General features: G+C 39.4%; 1 long non-coding RNA gene across 1 annotated transcript; it reads left to right on the forward strand.

Annotated features, from left to right (window-relative positions):
* Nucleotides 1-1,661: 1,661 nt before the first annotated feature.
* On the forward strand, nt 1,662-4,138 carry LOC127330757 (uncharacterized). Its single transcript, XR_007869417.2, has 2 exons — nt 1,662-2,240; nt 3,759-4,138. It is a non-coding gene; the product is annotated as an uncharacterized lncRNA (long non-coding RNA).
* The last annotated feature ends 3,752 nt before the right edge of the window (nt 4,139-7,890 follow it).

The following is a 7,890-nucleotide window of genomic DNA, read 5'->3' on the forward strand; positions in this document are numbered from 1 at the left end:
CGACCTCGACAAATCTATCATCGGTTGCTACGTTACGTAAGTGATTTATTAATTTCTACCCCATCTCGTTCATTGCCTCGCACTGTCCTAACTATCTTGTTGTGTACGCTATTATGCAGAATGAAGAAGCGGGAAATGCGAATAAGGAACATCCATGATGTTGGGTTCATTGACCCACACATCGTTAATTCACATGTGTTAGAACACCACCCGCCGACGTGGAGGATGACCTGTGGCGGTTTATTAGAAAACAGCAACGAGAAAAGTGATATTCTATTTCCTTACCATTTTGGGTGAGTGTTTCTGTCTTGAGCACATTCTCTTTTGTTTACTCCATGCATGGTATGTGGCTAATCGATGAGTTATGCATGGTGTGCATGTATCGTGTCCGCAGGTTCCACTGGATTCTTATGGTAATTAAAGTTCAGACCTCCTCGGTTCTCGTCCACGACTCTCTGAATATGGATCCGGCGCTTTGGGGCGACATGAGAAAAATGATGCAAAAGTAATTATTTTCATTCATTTGCGCTCTATATCGATCGGCCTATTTCGTTCATCATTTCCTAATATCAAGTAACTAATTAATAACTCTCTTGTTTATTTAATTTTCTTTGCCTCGTAGGGTTTGGAGACGGTTCGTAGATACCAAGGTCGGTGAATTCAAAAAAGAGCTACATTTTAAAATGGCGGTGCGGACGACTGGGGATACTCAGCCACCGGGGACCAACCTATGTGGATACTATGTTTGTGAGAGGATCCGGAGATACTGCAATGAGCGGGACCAGACGTGTGAGAACAACATCTGAGGAATAACCTCCGGAAGACGCTTAGTCCAGAAGCTCGCTTCCGACCACTTCAAGAGGAACTAGCTGGATGGTTGGCGAGGGAAGTCATCGATCCTAAAGGAGAACACTATTACGATGACGTAGAACTTTATATGCACCAGAATTTGTAACTAACTTGTTCAAAATTGTATATGGTCATCCGATATTGAATATATATTGTATATGGTCATCCGATATTGAATATATATTGTATATTCCTCTTGAATTCTTTTTGGTTCTAATTTCAAATTTGTTTGAAATTGTACATTCATATGCATGTATGTATACAGTACCGTAGAATATGTGAAACTCCTTCAAAATTAAAACCCAAAAGAAATAAAATAATACAAATTAAAAAGAAACCAGATTTAGGGGGAGGGGGGCTAAAACCCTAAACCCTGCGGAGGCCTTTAGTCGCGGTTGGCCTAAATATGTGAAACTCCTTCAGAATTAAAACCCAAAAGAAATAAAATAATACAAATTAAAAAGAAACCAGATTTAGGGGGAGGGGGGCTAAAACCCTAAACCCTGCGGAGGCCTTTAGTCGCGGCTGGCCAGAAGAACCGCGACTAAAGGTCCTCCGCCTGGCGCCGCACTGCGGCCCACGTGGACGGGCCTTTAGTCGCGGTTCGTAAGGAACCGCGACTAAAGGGGGGGGCCTTTAGTCGCGCAGCTTTGGTCGCGGTTGCGCCACCGCGACTAATGGCAGTTGCCAACCGCGACCAAAGCCCTTTTTTCCACCAGTGTTCCAGACCTATTCTCATGCTAGTAACAACTCAAACATGCAGCAGCTAACAAACTAACTAACTGAACATGGACAGCTCGTGCATCTGGTTCGCCTTGCAACTCGCATGCAACCGCTTCACACGGCGACGCCCCGCATCGCACGGCACGTTGGCATCTCACCTGCACTCTTCCATCCCAAACCTGTAGCTTATACGCATCGCACGTACAGCCACATGTTTTCCTTGGACAGCTTATCCTAACGATCAAACTACATGCAATCCTAGAATACATATGCAAAAACATGAATCAAGATTAATCCTAACAGTTTCCACGGCAAGATCCGTGCCATCAGACCCAGTTCGCGCCCTCGACAACAGACACGGTTGCCTCTCCCTCCCTTCGATTTCGAGGCCGCGCCGATCCCTCCATGGTCATCCGTGTAGAGCGAGCTTCAGCCACCTCAAAGCTGTGTCGCGCCGGGTCAAGCTCGAGGAGGGCCGGCACTCATACGTGCTAGCTGCCGAGTCTAGCTCAGGCATGGCCAAGCAGGTCCTCGAGGTCCCCGTTGGAGGGATCATAGTTGAGCGGCGCCATGGTTGGTCACCCACAAGAATGACGGTCGTGGCTATGTGCAGAGCGAGGGGGCGAGGCGACAGACGGGCGGCGGAATGGAGACGCTAGGAAGGCAGGGTAAAACACTACCTTAATTGTTTTCTTGTCTGATATGATCTCGTACGTGATTTTTTCTTTATTGTAACGAATTGATTTGGTATGTAATAATTGCTTAACTATTTTCCCTCAAGGCACGTTGATATTTCTTTGATTTATGGCGACTTGATTGGTAAGCAATAAATTCTGAATTTTTTTTCCATCTCGAGCGCCGTGGATTTGACCGACGTTTTTGAGGGTGATTTGATGGGTGATTGACGGTTGAGATTTCTTCAATGTTTGATGTCAAAGTGGTACACCATCCCCAACTTTAATATAATAGTAAAGATTATTCCTAATGCTATGGAAAAGTCTAAGTTTGAGGAAGCTAGTTTTTATGAAGATGTTCTTTTTAGTTCCCCAGCTTTAGAGGAGGGAATTTGCTATGATGATACTATGCCTCCGATATATGATGATTACAATGATGATTATGTTATTCTCAGTCCACCTACTGTTGAGGAGAAAATTAATTATGATTACAATATGCCTCCTATATTTTATGATTATGGTGATGAGAATAATAATGATAGCTATTTTGTTGAATTTGCCCGCACTACAATTAATAAGAATGACTATGCTTATGTGGGGAGTAATAATTATATTATGCATGTGGCTCATGATAAGAATGCTTTATGTGATGGTTATATTGTTGAGTTTATTCATGATGCTACTGAAAGCTATTATGAGAGAGTGAAATATGGTTGTAGAAGTTTTTATGTTACTAAAACATCTTTCTATATGCTGAAAATTTTGAAGTTGCTCTTGTTTTACCTTTCTATGCTTGTCACTTTGTTCTTTGTGAATCTATTTGTGTACAAGATTCCTATGCATAGGAAGTGGATTAGACTTAATTTTTTTATATTTGCTTCTTGATGCTCTCTTTTACTTTAATTCATATTTCTTATGTGAGCATCTTCTCAAACTACCGCGCCTAGCTGAAAGGCGTTAAAGAAAAGCACTATTGGTAGATAACCCATGTATATTTCTGTAATTTTTTTTTGTTGAGCCTTGGAAGTTATTACCTCTGTAATAAACTCTTATTATCATTTTTATTTCGATTTTTTGCCAAAATTAGCCTCTAATAGAGAAAGTAAGATTTGGGGAAGTTGTTGTCCTGAAAACAGATTCTGTGCTGTCACCATAAAAATTCGTATAAATGGCCAGAGCAGAATTTTGATCTGCCAATTTTCCTGTATATGCCCCACGTTATTATCTAACTTTCGTTAGTTGAGAACGTTTCGAGATGAGCAACAGAAGATTTTCGAAAAAATCAATTTTTACCTGCTATTCTGTTTTGACAGATTTCTGCACTATTTGCTTTTGCCTCTTAAATCTCTTTCTTTCTGAGTTCTTTTGATCAAAGAGATTTTTAAAAGGTTTCTAAAGTAGCTAATTATTTAATAAATGTTTGATATATGTTAGTACTGAATACAAGTGGATTTGTTTATTTTGATTGTACTAATGCTGCTAATGAAGAATTGTGTGAAATTTTGTATGAAGGAAGTGTTCAAGTGTAGAAAAAGAAGAATGATGTAATGAGATAAAGAATGGACAAAAGCTCAAGCTTGAGGATGCCCCTTCACCCCAAGACATATAAAAGAGGTACAAGCGTCAAAGCTTAGGGATGCCCAAGACATCCCCTCTTCATCAACAAAGCAACATGTCATCTCTCTATGCGCTATATTTTTATTGCTTCATACGCTATGTGTTGTTTTTGGAGCGTCTTTATTTTTGTTTTTTTAGATTAGTTTAGTTTTATTTGTTGTAGCATATGTTGGATCCCGGTACACTTGTTTTGAAGAAAGACCCGCTCCATTTTAATTGCATAGAACGTTGTAGTTTTACTATTATTGTTCTGCGAGTGTTCTAATTTTCTAGTACTTTGTTTAGCTCTTTGTTCTTTCACTTGAATTTTTTTCAGAGCTTGTTAGTATTCTTTATTTATGTATGATTAACTCTCTGGTCCATAATGTATTTTATCTCCGAGAGCTATTTCAAATAAGTTAATTGGTGTTGGATACGAGTAAAATATTTCATAACTATAGTGATGCAAAAGGAAGCTTGTCTAGACTGTGGCATAGGCTCTAGAATATCATATTGGATGTTATTCTTGTCATATGCTTAGTATTTATTGTTGTAGCATGACTTGTTTCAAATTGCTGATAGTGCATAATGTGTTATTGAAAGAATCATGTGTTGTTTCCATCATAAAAGCGTAATATTGTGGTATTCTTCTTTGATGCTTTATTGGGTTGACTTGGCACATGCATATACCATGTTATGGCTATAACCGGTCAACTAAAGCCTCTATGATAATTTAGTTTTTGACTTGTAATATAATTTTATGCTTTGATTGATAATTTTTTGTCGCTATGCATGATTATGGCCATTATTGCTTTCTTAGTTGGTCGCTCCCAATTTTTTGCTAGCCTCCGCCTGTACTGAGTATGAACTCTACTCGTGCATCCAACCACCATAAACTAAATTTTGTCAATTGTGTCCACCATATCTACCTAGTAGTATCATTTCTATTATAAGTATATTCATCATGTTTTTATTTATCTTGCAAATTAAATTTTGGCATGAGAAAACTAGTCAGTAAAGCTCTCACGAACTTGATGGCACATTTATTTTCTTGCACTTAATAAACTTAATCATTGTGACTATCTTATGAAGTTTATATATTTGCAAATTGCAAGTTGAGAGTTAGTATAACCATGCTTTCATGGGGAACACTTTCGACATTGCACTTATATTTAGTTGATGTCATCTTCATTTGTTTATGGATGCCTAGCGGTGCAAAATAAAATGCAAACTTGTATGTCCATGGAGTTTGTGTATGAGTTAGGGAAACGCCTAAGACGCTAATCTAAGTCATGCATCATTCATGGTGGAAATTTACAGCTAAACCATAGTGAGCATTCTATGAAGCATTTTCAATAATAAGCTATACCCATAGTAAATAAAAAATTGTTGAGATGCTCATTGTATGTTTGTCTTGTCATTTTGGCATGGGATTGCTCCTACAAGATTACCTCCATATCATCGGGCAAGTGGTACCCCGTTGACGGTTCTCAATGATACATGTATACTTACAATGACAAGAACTTTGGGACCTAAGTTGAGTAGTATGAGATTTAGGTACTCGCATTCAAGGGGTATGAAATTTTCAACTTGTTATTTGTCAAGCATATAGCTCATATTTGATTCACATTAACTTTAACCATTCAAGATGCTTATGATAGGGGCAATGAGAGCTCAAAGCTAATAAATACCATAATTTTTTTGGAAGGTTTATAAAACTTGTTTATCCTGCTTACTCTGCAAAGAGTCTCTCTTTTACTTTTATGATTGAGTCTTCATCTTCTACTTTATGCACCAATTAAGAGAGCATAGTTGTCATTCTTAGTGCAATGTGTATAGTTCCAAAATTATTATTGATTGATTCATGATTATGCTATTGATTGTTCTTAAATTACTTATATCTAGTCAGCCTTTGAACTTTAAAGGTGTGTTAGCATTTATGTTTTGCTACTTCATAAATGACATGCTGAGTACCACTTTGCTATGTTTTCTCTATGCTCATAAACAAACAGTTGCTCTCAATGCACTATTATTCATGATTCTTTGTTTGAGTTACTCTTCATGTTATAAAATAGTTGCTAATTTCTATATTTAGAGTTATATCTATCATGCCTATGTTTAGAGTACTTTGATCCCAACTCACAATGCTTTTGCAATAACTTGATCAAGATTGGATTGGCTTGATGTCACCTTAAAAATTATTTTGTTATCACTTACCTACTCGAGGATGAGCAGGAGTTAAGCTTGGGGATGTTGATAGGTCAGAAACGTATCTATAATTTTTTATGCTCCATGCTTGTTTTACGCCAATTGCTATATGTTTTGTTTACACTTTGTGACACTTTTATACATTTTCCGGCACTAACCTATTGACAAGATGCCACAGTGTCAGTTCTCTTTAATTTTTCTGTTGTTTTGTATTTCAGAAAAGTTGTACAGAAAATATTCTCGGAATTGAACGAAACAAAAGCTGAAGTTCCTATTTTGTTGAAACAAAGACAGAGTCCAGAGGGCAGACGAAGGAGGCCACAGGGTGGCCAGACCAGGCCTAGGTGCAGCCTGGACATGGCCCGCGCCTAGGGGTGGTCTGGGGCCACCAGGCATCCACCAACCTCGCTCTTTCGTCTATATAAAGCTCCCAACGCAAAAACCCTAAATCAATCGGTCTCCATCTACGAAAAGTTCCGTAGCTCCGTCGTCATCGCAGACAAGATTCGGAGGACAGAAGTCTCTATTCCGGCACTCTGCTGGGACGGGGAATTGCCAAAATCAGCTTAAGATTCCCTCCGGCGTGGTGTCTCTATTATTCCGATGAAGCAGAGGGGTAATGGGTAGACCATCTATCTCCAAGACCCTAAATTTCTTACATTTGTCGGCGGCTAGAGTGATTGACTGCAAGTGGCTGCCCATCCTTGGTGGTGTCGCCATCTTCTCCTCGACATATGAACCCATAAAAAACTATGTAGTTGCTCTGTGGTTGGCGGAGGGTTTTGGTTGAGAGCCCAGTTCACTGATCCTATTAGGAGCGCTTGCATGGAGGCGTTGATCATGATTGTGCTTATAGTGTTTGAGGTTGTGCTACAGACCTCTGAGAATCTGTTGAGGAAAAGTATGTCAAGGACTCATCGGGTTTTCACAGAGAGACGACAAATAGGAGAAGCTACACGAAGTTTACTTACACGTTGGTGATCGACTAGGACTTCCTGAAGACATCCCCATGAGCCAATAAAGATTTTGCTTTGGGTTGAAGAACCAAATTTGCGTCATTCTGTCGATGTTAGATTGGAAGACTTACACATTCTACTCGGGTAGCCCCCAACATTTCAAACAATGCTGGTGTAGGGCTTCCACATAGGTTGGCCAACATCTCTCTTTTCCAAACTATTTGATGGCAAAAGCCTATTTTGGATGAGAATCCTTTCAAAAAACTCTGCCTTGGGTGGGCCCAAGTGTTCCAAACCATTGATCCCATAACTGTTCATGTGGTACTGAAGAATTATGCCTTGGTAAAATTAGATATTCCTATCAAATAGTGCATTTTTTCAAAAGTATTAGACAAACCGAGACATATTAACAGTTTAATTGAATAATTCACTGTTTATATCCTAATTAATTTCTTCAGCTGTGAATGGAGTTCTGATTCGAAATAGGTTAGGTTAGTTAAGTTAGTTTAGTCAGTTTTCTGGAGTGGTAGAATTGTGCGACCGTTCAAGGATACTTGTCGAGATTAGCTCAGTTCAACCATATACATTGGCACGCACTGCTTGTAGGTTCAGCTTAATGTGTCATTATCTCGTGGAAAAAATTTCCACCGGCCCATCCCTACATGAAAGCGCCTGAAATGTGTTTGACTACCCCACTCCTGAAGCTAGCTAGGAATCGGTACACGTTTCGCAATGCAATGGTTTCAACGACACGGTGAAGTCCAGCAACGATTGGTTTTAAACAGAAGGCCCTTGGTCCGGTTTTATATATAAAGCCATCACGGCAATCACAAAGTAGCGATACAACACACACTTCACATACTGGTACCTCCAAAGTGCTGATA

Source organism: Lolium perenne, chromosome 2 (genome assembly GCF_019359855.2).
Source record: "Lolium perenne isolate Kyuss_39 chromosome 2, Kyuss_2.0, whole genome shotgun sequence".
In the NCBI taxonomy this organism is placed as follows: domain Eukaryota; kingdom Viridiplantae; phylum Streptophyta; class Magnoliopsida; order Poales; family Poaceae; genus Lolium; species Lolium perenne.